Source organism: Podarcis filfolensis (assembly GCF_964270895.1).
Source record: "Podarcis filfolensis genome assembly, chromosome: 2".
Taxonomy (NCBI): Eukaryota; Metazoa; Chordata; class Lepidosauria; order Squamata; family Lacertidae; genus Podarcis; species Podarcis filfolensis.
Window position 1 is genome coordinate 54727876 of NC_139605.1, and position 13096 is coordinate 54740971.

A 13096-nucleotide genomic window follows, 5' to 3' on the forward strand; every position below is an offset into this window, starting at 1 on the left:
AACAGCAGACTCAGAAAAGCAAAGCACAGATTCTCGGAGGAAGGGGCTCATCCGGCGATTGCTCTCTTTCCCGATAGGCGCGCCACGGCAGGTGCCCGTCACACGCCCGGCCCTGTTTTTCCTGAACTCCTTCCTGCTCGCCTAGCCCAGCCCAAACACCTCAGCCCGTCCGAACGCAGGTGAAGGTAGGAGGAGGCGCGGCCTTGACTCCTGCATTACCTCCGCTGCACGTAAACATGCGCACACCCAGTCCCGGCTCCCTCACCGCCCACCACCCCGCCCCTCCAGGCTTCCTCCTTCGACGCCGTCGGGAAAGTTAAGAGCCTGTTCACAAATAGATTGCGTCCTTTTATAGCGCCTCCTCCCAGCAGCCCCCGCGCCGCGGCCGCCGATTGGCCGCCGAGACGCGAAGGGGCGGGAACGCGCACGTCGCGTTTTTTTTTATGAGAGCGTGAACGCGCTTTCCTCTCGGCTCGACCCGCCCCGCCGGTTTCCGTTCCTCCTCAGCCGCTGCCGGAGTTTGGGCCCGTAGAAGGAGAAAGGAAGCAGCGCCGGGGAGACGCAGCGGAGGAGGCCTTTCAGGTAGAGGAGTCGGAGAGGCCGCGGGGTCAGCGAAGGGGGCGAGGGCGGCGGGCGGCGAGGAACGCGGGAGCGGGGAGGCTCCTGGCCCTGCGTGGCCGCTCCCTGTGCGGCCTGCCCCACCCGACAGCCAGTGGCCACTGAGGGAGCGGGAATTTCCTCCGCTCTTCCTGGTGAGGCGGTTGGAGTAGGAAGTGCCCACACACACACACACACACACACACACACACACTACGTGGGCGGGCGAGGGGTTCGTGGCCACAAGCTAAGGCGGGGTGGGGGTGGGGGTGGGGGGAGCGGGAGTGGAGCCTCCCGCTGTCTGTGGGTGACGGGGCCGCCCGAGCCTTTTATTTTCCTGGTGCGAGAAGAGGTGGCTGAGCCGCCGCCTTCCCCCTTCGGGTGGAGTTCGGGAACTGCCTGTTCCAAGCGGGTGGCGGGTCTCCAGGTGAGCCCAGCGGGGATGCCAGGCGGGGGCTCCCCACGGCGGCCCTCCTTTAGCTTTAAAACATAAGTTTCTGTCGATTGTTTGGGGTGGAGGAAGGGTGGTGTTTCCTCTCTTGTTTGTCGAGCTGCTCTTTTCCCTCCTGGGAGGCCTTTGGCGTTCTTTTTTTTAAAGCCAAAATAACTCTTGAAAATACCATGAAAAGTGCCCGAATGTGCAGTGCTGGGTTTTAGATTCCGCAGAGCCTCTGGGCTGTGTAGTGGTGTAGCCCCGGCGCTGAATCTTTGTAAGGGTTTCTTCTCCAGAAGTGTGTGAGTGTTCTCAGATCATAATAGGAGGCCCAAATGGAGAAGACACGCTGTGTGACTGAATAACGTTGTGTTTTGCTGAATAATGCACTAGAAGCATGCAGTTAACTTCCAGATTTGCTGCTGATTTAGATTTTCATCCCGGTAGCATTCTGTCACATCACCAACTTCAGTTTTGTGCTTGGTTTTGTTTGTTTGTAGAGGCTTCTTTACATTAACTTAACTGATTACCTCATAAGACAAACAATGCAAGGGGTTGATGTGACCTGATGCGAATTGCAGCTGAAGCCAAACAGGTTTTTTTCTCAAATGTACAGTCACCCTCAAGAGTCACTAATCAGACCCAAATTTCCTTTACAATTTATTTTGAAATAACTTTCGCTAATTATTTGGGATCTATTCTTAACGTGTATTTTCAGCATGTTGGGTCTATCCATAATATATACTTTGATGCTTCAAAGCACATACGTTTCAGTAATCCTTGTGATAGCCCTGTAAGGCAGACCAGTATCAGTTTCTCATACTGCAGATGGAGTTCAAGCCAAGAGGACAGTGACTTGCCCAAGGCCATCTAAGCGTGTTGATGGCTAAATTGGCAGGTCTTCTCAAATTTTTTAGCAGAATGTTTTTATATAATCCAATGCTGAATGGGTTCAAATGTCTACTCTTTCATGAAGCTCATTGCATGACGTTAGTCAGTCATTATCTCTCAACTTAAACCTACCTCACAGGGTGTAGGAGAGGCCCTTCTCTTAGAAAAGGGGTGGTGTAAAAATGTAGTAATAAAATTATAATGTTGACCTCTTTTTGGTTAGAATGATAGGGAGCAATTTATCTTTGCAACAAAAATAATAATAACGGGTGGAATTCAATGTCCCACTACAGTAATATGATCATTCTGTCAGTGCAAGCACTGCTTGGCAGGTAGAACATCTCTCCTCCCCTGTGTGCTGTTCTAGAGGTTCTAGGTATTCAAAGCAGATTGTGGGAGAAGGTGAAGGGCTCCATTGCACTAAGAGGTCTTAGGCTACCAGGTTAATTCAATCCAGCTCAATGTAGTAAACAACAACAACAACAACCCCCCTAAATACTCAATGTTATGCTGTTCTGGCTCTCTGGTGTCATTAACAATATGATTCAACACTTGTAGAATATACAGCGGGTTTTGAAATCTTTTCTGTATCTAACCTGTCTTACATTATAGTCTGGAAGAATAGATCTGTTTGGTAATGCAGCCAAAGACCCAACCCACTAGGTGTGAATAAATAACCAAATTAGTAGCAGTGGCCTGTAATGCTTCCTGTAGCAGTATTTACTCTAGAAGTAGCAGACAATTAGTGATCAGCATTCATATTCTTATATAGCCCATTCCACGTTCTGTAAGTTGATATCTTTTCCTGATAGCCACCTGTCAAATAATATTTAAGGACTCTAAAGTAACTGTTGTGATTGGTGGGGTTGCTATGGTAATGCTGTAGGTTTAACACTGCAGTGGGAGGGCTGTGTAAGCATAGCTAGGAAGAGGAAACGTTTATGCAATATTCTGTGTTTGAAATGTTTCAAAGGGTAGGAAAGATTGAGAAGTTGTACTCAAATTACCTACAAATTGCTAGAGTATGTTGGGCTTGGTTGCCACTATATAATTAGGAATTTCCGTCTGGCTTAAAGTGTTATGATAAACAATGAAAGTACAGTAACTGAAAATGTGGTTTTTTTCCTTCCCTTTCCAATAGCATACTATAGGTGTAGGGAACCTTTGGCTGTCCAGATGCTGCTGGACTCCATCTCTCATCCTTCATGACCATTGGCCATGCTTGCTGGGGTTGTAGTTCAGCAACTTCTGGAGAACCAAAGGTTTCCCACACCTGGAATACTACATGAAAATTACCATTCAATTCTTTACATGCATAGTGTATTATGCTTGTTTTGATTTAATGAATCTGCTTAAACACCTGCAATTGTAACAGTGATCAATAAGGATTTGTGCCCTTTTCCCAGCAGAAGTTCTTCTCAAGCACTGTCTTCTCTACCCAATGAACCAGCCTACTTTATTGCTGTCACAAACTCTACTTTCATCCATACTTCCTTAGATTGAATATTGCAAGCTTGCTATTTGCGCTCTCCTTATTTTCCTGAAAAGTAGCCAGTAAACTAATCTATGGCTTTGAGTAAAACATTTCCACACATACTTCATGTATATTATTGCCTTGTTTAAATGTTTCAAGATCTGTCCATATGATCTACAAGCCTGTCTTTATTATCTTGAGCCTCTTGTGCTCCAGTACTTTTTTGCAGGGAGGGTAGATACATTTTATCCCTCACCCAGTTGCTTTTTAATTGTCAATTAGAAGGATTCAGAGTAGCTAAATTACATATATTTTGGAATGGAAAAAAAACTTTCACATAGGTAAACTGGCCTTGAATATGATTTTTTCTCAGCTGGTCGCTGGTACTGCCCTAGTACCCTTTAGAATTTCACTAAATCAGTACAATTTCACCTTCAGATGTGTTTGATGTTTATAATGCTTCTCATGAAATGAATTCTGTCACTGATTACTGTTGTGGAAAATTTGATTTGTTCATATTTAAAAGTCCATTCTCAATGCCTTCCAACAGAGCAATTATTTCATTTTGCGGAACTTAATGGAGAAAGTTGAATACCCACAATTAGAAATAATGCATCTACTGTTAATTGCACAGTTAAAGGTGTAAGGAGAAAACAGTTCATAGTTGGGACAAGTCTCTAAAGATCACTTGAGGTGAAAGTACTCTTTTTTTTCTTTTTTTTTTCTTTTTTTTTGCAACTTATCGCATATTGGATCCACATATCACACTTCTGCAGGTGATATTTTCTACACAACCAGAAAGAGGCATGTGGACATTGAAGGTTATGCTTGGGGACCATCATCCTCTCAAGACTCATCTTAACTTCTGCAGAGGAGGCAGGCTCTATCAGTTCAGTGAATGAGAGCTCCCTTTTGTTCTCTGAACTATCTCTTAGTTCTTTCTTTGCAATTTTGGACTCGAGATGTTTTGAGATAGAATCAAATGGAACAATCATAAGGGAAGTGTGTTCCCTTGGAATCACCAAATGAATTTTCTCAGAGGGTTAATATCTGACTTAATTTCTGACTTATTCACACATGGTGCAATTAGTTAGGGTTAGGGTTAGGGTTAGGCTGTTTTCAGCTGTTTTTGCCAGCATTGTGTGTACTGCACAAGTATAGAAGAAAATATATATTTCAATGTATAGCAATTAATGCACTTAGCTTTTTACATCTAGCTTCTCAATACACAGTATTCTGCAGATACTAAAAAATAACTATCCACCTAAAAATAATTAGCCAGACATAGATTTTTAAAGTACTCTGAAAAGTTTGTAGTGTTGGGAACAACTGTGTAGTAAGTTTCACAATTTGAGGGCCAGCATTGAAAAGTTCCTACTGACCAATTGACCTTACAAGAGAGCCTCTGAGGCGGATCATAATGCCCAGACAGGCTCAATCAGATGTAGGTGGTCCCAAACTGTTTAGAGCAGGCATGTCCAAAGTCGGTTTCGGGGGCCTAACCCAGTCTGCCAGTCGATTTAATCCGGCCCCTGTGGCAGTATATGTCCTGGGGTAAAATCCTAAAAAAAGCTCAGCAACTTTGGGGTAAAATTGTAAAAAAAGCTTAACAACTTGAGAGTTGCTCCTCTGCCTTGATGACTTTGATTACCCCGTTCTGCACTTTTCCCCACTCTACAGTATCCTTTCTAAGGTGCATTTACCAGGACTGTACAGAGTACAGTGGTACCGCGGGTTAAGAACTTAATTCGTTCTGGAGGTCCGTTCTTAATCTGAAACTGTTTTTAACCTGAGATACCACTTTAGCTAATGGGGCCACTGCGCTTTTGCCTTGTAATTTCTGTTCTCATCCTGAAGCAGTGTTCTTAACCCGAGGTACTATTTCTGGGCTGGCAGAGTCTGTAACCTGAAGCGTCTGTAACCTGAGGTACCACTGTACTCCAAGTGTGGCCGCACCATTGATTTGTATAATGGCATTATAATATTGGCATTTTTATTTTCAGTCCCTTTCCTAATTATCCCTAACATGGAATTCACTTTTTTCACTGTTGATGCACCAAATCCACTATGACCTCAACATCTCTTTCCTGGTCACTCACCATCTGTTGAGACCACATTAGCATATATGTCAATTAAGGGTTTTTACCCTAATCCAGGTCACTTTAGACTTGCTAACATTGCATAGTATTTGCCATTTTAATGCCCCTTCACCCAGTTTGCAGAGATCTTCCATGGATCAAAGATTCTTAGCTTGGTGCAAGGACTGTTTGGCATTCTGCAGGCATAATGTAGTGCCAGTGTGGTCCACTTGAATTGAGTCCACTTGCACTCAGGTAAGTTGGGCATCAAGGCATTTGTTTTCCAGCCCTGCATCGTAAAGCGTTGATACAAACTTGTTCCTCAAGTAGTGTTAATACTCCTGTGAATTTTGGCCACAAATTAATATTACTTTCAAGAAATGCTAAGCTTTTGATCTGTTGGTGTTGAGATGTTTACAGTTCTTTTCTGTATGATTAAACTCTTTATGATTGGTTGCTTTAAAAACTTAGTAGCGAACTTCATCTTTCTAACATTAAAAATTGCCAATTTGGTATCTTGAGATTCTGTCTAATTCTGTAAAGCTTAGTATTTGGATATGACACTGGCAGTACATTTCTAGCACTTGAAGTCTGTAAGATGACTTCCTTTGTTTTTGTTTCAGTCTAATTGGTTTAATAATGAAGTGTGACTCGGTGTTTTCTTTTTAAAAAAATATTTGATTTTTCAGAATTTATCATCACAATGATTCATATATTCAATGATTTTCCAAGAATATAGTATAGATTTCCCCCCCGCCCCTGAACTGAATTCCAACTGAATTTCCTCCCCCATAATTTCTTGCATCTCATTTTATTTCTCCAAACTTTGTTTTCCCTCTTATTTATCTTAATTTCCAATTGTATAATTACATAAATGTTGTATCAAACCTGCTAACATTTTACTATATTTACAGTAGTCTTTTAAATAGTCTATAGCAGGCATGTCCAACTCCCCAAAAACTGGCGGTGATCTACCCATTGTCATTAGAAGGAGGAGGAGTGTGCGTAGGGTGGGTGGAAGTGAAGTGCCCAGAGTTGTTGAGCTTTTTGCAGGGGCAGGATTGCACAGAGTTTTTTAGCTTTCCCCCCATAACTTTTTGTACACAATAAGGATCCCGTGATCTACCAGGATCAGCCAGGGATCTACTGGTAGGTCGTGATCTACTGATTAGACATCCCCGGTCTATAAATATCTTGCATTCTTGCTGAAACTTTTTCTCATCTTGAACTCTGGTCTTCATGGTCATCTTTGCCATTTTGGCATAATCCATCATCTTAATTATCCATTCTTCTTTTGTTGGTACCTTCTCTTTCCATTTCTGGGAAAGTAATATTCTTGCGGCCGTTGTTGTGTACATAAATAGTCTTTTTAAGTCCCTTGGTATTCCATCCCCTGTTAATCCAAGTAAAAAGTCTTCTGGTTTTTTGACAAAAGTTATTTTAAACATCTTTTCAGTTCATTATATATCATTTCCCAGAAGTCTCTTACTTTTCTACAGGTCCACCACATATGATAAAAAGTAACTTCCTTTTCCTTACACTTCCAACATACATTTTATATACCTTTATACATTTTTGCTGATTTTGTTGGACTCAGATACATTCAGTACATCATCTTCATATAATTTTCTTTCAGCGAACAGCAAGCTATAAATTTTAAATCCTCTTTCCATAACTTTTCCCATTGATTTAATGGTATATTATACCCCACATCCTTTGCCCAATGTATCATAACTTCCTCGTCCTTTGTCTCCCATTCCAACATTGATTTATACATTTTTGATAACAGTTTTTCGTTATTGTCTAAAAAATCTTTTTTCAAACCTTGAGGGTTCTTTTCCAAAACACACACCTTTATCTAAACTGAATATATCATTCAGTTGATGGTGTTGTAACCAGTCTGATAACATACACCTTACTTCATTGAACTCTTTTAGTTTTAATTGGTTTTCCACATCTATTAACAATTCTTTATATGTCACCCAGCCATCTTTCATATTTACATTTCTAATAGATATCACTTCTAATGGGGAGAGCCACCATGGTGTTTTAGTTTCCAACAAGTTTTTATACTTTCCCCATACTTCATAAATTGATTTCCTTACAATGTGGTTCAGGAATCCCTTATATACCTTTGTTTTTCCATACCATAAATAAGCATGCCACCCAAATCTGTTGTCATGTCCTTCCAAATCTAGTAGGTCTGTATTCCATTCCCATAACCAGCAAAGGCAGGACACCTCATAGTACAGTTTCAGATCTGGCAGGGAGAATCCGCCCCTTTCTTTAGCATCTGTTAACAATTTATATTTAATTCCAGGTCTCCCCGCCAGACAAATTTGGAAATATATTTTTGCCATTGTTTAAAGTGTCCTGCCCCCCTGACCACAGGTATCGATTCAAATAGGAAAGACATCCTTGGTAATACATTCGTTTTTATCACAGATATCCTTCCCCTTAACTCAGTGTTTTCATTAATATTTCTGCCTTTCATAATTTTGTAGGTGTGATGAAATAAATTTGCACTGAACCCTATAAAAGCTGAAAAGGAACAAAGAAAAATGACTAGAACTGCCTTTTTAAAATACGGTCTTATGCAAGTTTTCACAAATCTGCTTGCCAAGGATCAGGGACTCTTCTCAGTTTGAACTTCTCAGCTTGACCTGCCTTTTTCTGTTCTGAGTTGGGATATGGATGTTTTTTGTACTGAGCTGTGGAAAAAGCCAAAGTGACAAGAGACTTGCATTGCTTCTATCTTTTCCAGAAGCCCAGAATGGTATAATACGCCCGTCTCTTTCCTAAAACAGAAGACTTGGGAGGAATTGACTGTGATTAAAAAATTAAGGTTGGCTAATAAGTTGATTTAAGTACCAGAGCACTGACAGAAGGGTGGCCAATAAGTTCACTTAAATACCAGATAATTGAAAGATTACTATTAGTATTTTTTTCTGCAACTTTATTATCCTTAAAAACAACTATTAAAAGTTCCTATACTTGTATAAATGACTACTTAAATCACTTCAGCATAATATAAATTACCAGAATATGTTGGGTCCAATGAAGATTGAAACCCACCCCCGCTCAGCTGCTGAATGCATTTCAACCATAAGTGGTCTTCAGTGGTTAATAATTGCATATCTCTCAAGCATTGGAAGTTCTTTCAAAACATCTGTCTCCAAAAATGCTAGTTCTTTCATATACGGGGAATCTTGCAAACAAGTTGAAGTGCTTTAATTTTTCATATCTCTGTTTAACTGATTGATACCTTACGTTTATTAAACAATTTCTAAGATATACAATTCCACCAATACTCTTAATGTAGCAGAAAATCCATACTTCGGTACATTTTCTGGAAGCTTGATTGGGATTTGATTTTACATAAGTAAATGAAAACTGGTATCCTTGGAGCAAGAAGCTTGTGTTGCTTACCAGCTGGACCCTGACTCCAGTTGGCATGAAAGTGCTTGGCTGGAGTGCTTGCAGGATTTTATTCACATTGCTGACCCATCCAGTTAGGAAACAGCTGATGATTAAAATTCAATTTGTGTATACAGAGTAATTTTAATAGTAGGATCATTTAGATGCTGCTTTAAGCGGGTGGCGCTGTGGGTTAAACCACAGAGCCTAGGACTTGCTGATCAGAAGGTTGGCGGTTCGAATCCCCGCGACAGGGTGAGCTCCCATTGCTCGGTCCCTGCTCCTGCCAACCTAGCAGTTCAAAAGCACGTCAAAGTGCAAGTAGATAAATAGGTACCGCTCAGGCGGGAAGGCAAACGACATTTCCATGCACTGCTCTGGTTCGCCAGAAGCGGCTTAGTCATGCTGGCCACATGACCTGGAAGCTGTATGCCGGCTCCCTCGGCCAATAAAGCGAGATGAGCACCGCAACCCCAGAGTCGGCCATGGCTGGACCTAATGGTCAGGGGTCCCTTTACCTTAAGCTCAGTCATACCCATCATGCATTGTAAATCAGATTGGAGCTTCAAATTCCTAAACTTGGAATTAGAATAGTTTCAGGCAAAGACATCCCAGAACTTTTCATTTCAAATATATGTACAGCTTCTAAGCTTGAGATGGAGGTGGGGGGAGACACTTGCATAATATTAAAATCCATAGTCACTCAGTAGCTGCATTTGAATGTAACCCTAAACCTTTGGCTTGTGTACTCCCATCTCCTCCAGCATTTCTGCAAGAAGCTTCTGCTTAGATTTTAAGTTAACTTCAGCTTGTTCTATTGTCTGCTTGTTCTGTCATCCAGACCCAGACAAATCTTAACTACGGTTTGTTTAAACAAGCTAACTTCAAACTTCAGTTTATAAAGCGGACTTGTTTCAGCAAACCATAGTTAAAATTAGCCACAGTTCAGGTTTGGATGATGTAACAAGCTGAAGCAAAAGCATCTGAGTTCCTTATGACTGTGCCAGGGAGGAAGGGGAGCCAGAGTTTGAGATTTGTTCCAACTTGTTTTCATAATGATCAGCCATGTTTTAGCGTTATACTTGAAGAAGGCCAATGACTACCATTAGGTTCAGGTTCCATTTGCAGCATTGCTTGAGATCAGCCTGTCTCACTACCCCTGATTATAATCCGGTTGGTTGGTTTGTTGGTTTTATGTTAGTTGCCTAATTTTATTTGAGTTCATCCTTAAGAGAAATATAGGTTACAATCCAGACTTAAGTGTGTGTAATGGGACTAGCAGAAGCTGACGTGTCCAGACTCCTGAAAATGTTCCACTGAGTAGCAGGGCCCTGCTGAATGGGGTGGGCTGTGGCACTGAGGGGGGCCCCCCAAAATCAAGCAGAAGCAACTGCCATAAGCTGGAACTACACTCAAGGAAGGTTCTTTGGTCAATTTGGGGGGGATTTCCCCACAGCCTTGATGCTTATAACTCTCCTACCACTGCAGCATTTTTACTTGCCAAAGCAATTAAATATCTAATATTTGGTTTAGAGTAAAATGTGCAAAATTAGCAAATATACTTAAAATGTATTTGGTTAGCTTGAATCACACTAGTATGGGTTTTCTTGGCAAACAACTTGCATTTTGTGACAACACAAACTGCTCTTTGTCTGCCAGTAACATTCTGGAAGCAGGAGTTCATTACTTCTATATAGCCATTTTTGCCGAGACAGACTCAGTTCTATGTATATTTGGAGGTGAGCCCAAGTCAGTGTGTTTGGAATGGATTTTTCTTTGTTCTAAGATTTCAGAAGTTGTAACCAATTCCTTACTAAGATACATAAGGGTAAACAGTCTAAATTTGCAAACGGGTCAGACTTTTAGTAGTTGCGGCTGAAGTTGTTCATTCTGGTTCTGATTCAATCCAGAAATGTATTTGAGACTCAAAATTACTTTTGAGTGCAGAGTGTACACCACCTAATTAAAACAGCCTAAAGAAAAGAGAAATTCAGCCTTCCATTAAAGCTACAGGTGGCTTGCCTGTGGCCCTCCAGATATTGCTCAACCATCAATCCCACAAGCATAGGCATTTATCAGCCATGATGGGAATTGTAGTCAAGTAGCATCTAGAGGGCGCAGGTGGGCCACAGGGTAGCCCCTGCTATCTTAAAGCCTTTCCCCGCTAAATGTTCTGACTACATACTGTTCATAGAGTGGCTAGGGAAGCCCGGCCAGATGGATGGGGTACAAATAATAAAGTAGTAGTAGTAGTAGTAGTAGCAGCAGCAGCAGCAGCAGCTGGTACTTTCCTTTTCCAAAAGAAGTTTAAATATACCTTCTGGTCATTCTTTTTCCTATTAGTCTTTTATGTTTTACATAGTGTTATGGAACTACACTATGAGGTAGAATATGATTTTATAATCTTGGTACAGGAACTATCCAGAAATATGATGCCCTTCAGTGGGGATTGTATTTGTGTCTGTGTCTTCATTTCCTGGATCTTGATTCTTCCCCCTTCCCTGCCCCCAAATATACAGAATCTATTATCCAGGAACTTTTGATTCAGGCTAAACTGAAGACCTGCAGGAGGCTAGAAGGGAGAGACATGTACTTCCTTCCTTAAATGTCAACACCAAGGAATGACTCATAGTCACAACCACTTTTCTAAGGTTTGTCAACTTTGGGGTTTTTTGTTTTGTTCCTCTACATGAATTAGAAACCTTATGTGTTTATCTTTCACACTTAATTGGGAGTAAACTACAGCTTCTTGGTAGCTGCAACCCACTTCAGGATGTTTCTGCTGCTGTCCTGCAATTTGGCTCATGGTTCAAGAGTAATTCTTTCTGAATTGTCCTTTGCCTTACTGTCAGAAAACATTTGGTTGGCTGTACTGCCGCAGAGGCGTTCCCAAGACTTGCTTCACAGAAGACTCTCTTTTGGGGAGGGGGCATACTAAAGCATTGTCTACAATATTTGCGTGTGTGTGTGTGTTTGTGTTTAGTCAATTTCTATGCTCCCTTCAGTATAAATGTTTAGGTTGGTAATTAATCTACACAGCTATATTATGACTTTCACTTTTATATCTGCACTTTGAGTTTTGTTGAATAAAGATAATTTGAATTATTTTCTGAATAGTTATCAAATAAAGAAGTGAATTAGTCTGCATGGAGGACGGTGAAAAATTATTCCAGTGATGGGCTCTAGAGTGCTCAATTAATACATATTAGCTGCTGAGAATTTGCAGTGTTTCAGGAACCAGCTATAGCTGACTACAAATTGAGGCTGTCAGATACTTGAAGTCACCTGAAAGTTTGTTGTATCCTATAGCAATCCCAGTTCACTTGATTAGATGTCTTCAGTTTGTTGCTACTACTTCAGCATAATTCTGTTTAGTAGACTTAGTAAAGTAGCAATTGAAGGCAATTTGATAATTTTATTTATTTATTTTTATTTTCAATATTTGTCCCGAGTCAAATGTATTAGGAAAATGTTTACTAAAACATTTGTCCTGCAGGTAAAGAAGTCATTCAGTGCAGACTCTTATTGTCCTGCTTATTTTTTCTTCTGTAGGCGATGGTGAATTTGCTTATAGCGTTGTTGCATGCTCTGATCTCTCAAATCCAATTTAGCTTTCTTAGGAAGTATCCTTGGCTCTTGTTTTATCAAAATTGAAGCTGTTTATACTGAGGCTGAAATTGCCTCAATACAGAGGGTATGAAATGCAGTTTACGGCACTGATTGCAGTAAAGTTCCAGTTCCATTAAAGCAGCTTTTAGGCACATACAGATTCAAAGAACCACTCTACTAGTAGGTCTGTGTGTCCAACTGGTTTCAAAGGTGGATGTTTCCAGACAACAGTCTCCTTTACAGAAATGGCACTACTTCTGAAACCTATAGTAGTTTTAAAAGCCATTTGTGATGTGGCAAGCAAGGGTGATGTTTCAGTTGACCTTTCATCTTCTCTGGTCATATACAGACATGGAAAGGTTACACCCTGCTTATTGCACTAGCCTACCAGATTAAGATGCTTAACTCAAGTGGAATCATTAACTTTAATAACTGTGCAGTTGTAAACGTGAATTATTTTTCATTTTCAGTCAAAATAATATATATATTTTCAAGGTTGAAATACTGATATTATGAAGATAGTCCTGGATATAGGGTTGGATCCTGGATATAGGGTTGGATCCAGGCATGTCCTTCTACAACTGAGGGGCTCCTTTG

General features: G+C 41.0%; 1 protein-coding gene across 3 annotated transcripts in view; it reads left to right on the forward strand.

Annotated features, from left to right (window-relative positions):
- Window positions 1–417: 417 nt before the first annotated feature.
- RHOA (ras homolog family member A) overlaps window positions 418–13096 on the forward strand; it is a 28196-nt gene continuing 15517 nt past the window's right edge. Inside the window, exon 1 of one of the 3 annotated variants that reach the window (XM_083603580.1) lies at window positions 418–582. The gene's annotated coding sequence lies outside the window, so the exon portion shown is untranslated. Of the gene's footprint in view, window positions 583–11414; window positions 11542–13096 lie in introns of those variants that run through there. The other 2 variants (XM_083603582.1, XM_083603581.1) reach the window with 2 other exon arrangements.